We start from the raw sequence: 582 nt of genomic DNA, 5'->3' as shown, positions 1-582 counted from the left end.
GTTAAGGCTATTACAGGGTTCAAGATTTTCCTATATCACCGAGAGCATGCCCTGGGTGATAGTGAAGCCGTAATCCCCAAAATCATTTGAGATAATGAGAGTGTTATCAACTACCCTAAGACTAACAACAAATGTGTCTTTCACTGTATCACTTTCCACAAGCATAATGACCCCAAAAAGGATCCGAGGAAGATTCAGTCGTTGGTGAAGCATGCTTTCAAACAATACTGCGCATTCAAGGGTATTAGCTACACCCTCCGTCTGTATCGAAGTTTCAAGCCTATTGATATTGTCCAGTTTGACGAGCTTGAGGAGTGCTTCAAACTAAGTATCAATGTCTATACTATGGATATTGACTCTGGAAAGGTCGATTGCATCCGTCCATCTATGATTCGGTCAATATCCTTTCGCACGAGAACCACGCTCTATACATTAATAACTTGGACGTGCTCCAGCGTAAGTATCAGTGTGGGAAGTGTGATATGGTCTTCGTTAGCTCTGAAAAGCTTAGGAACCATGTTAGAAATAAGTGTGAGCTTGTCAATGTCGAATCATTCCCAGCTAGCCCAACGATCTATCGCC

Source organism: Phytophthora parasitica (genome assembly GCF_000247585.1).
Source record: "Phytophthora parasitica INRA-310 unplaced genomic scaffold supercont2.45, whole genome shotgun sequence".
Taxonomy (NCBI): Eukaryota; Oomycota; class Peronosporomycetes; order Peronosporales; family Peronosporaceae; genus Phytophthora; species Phytophthora nicotianae.
This window is presented reverse-complemented; position numbering follows the sequence as displayed.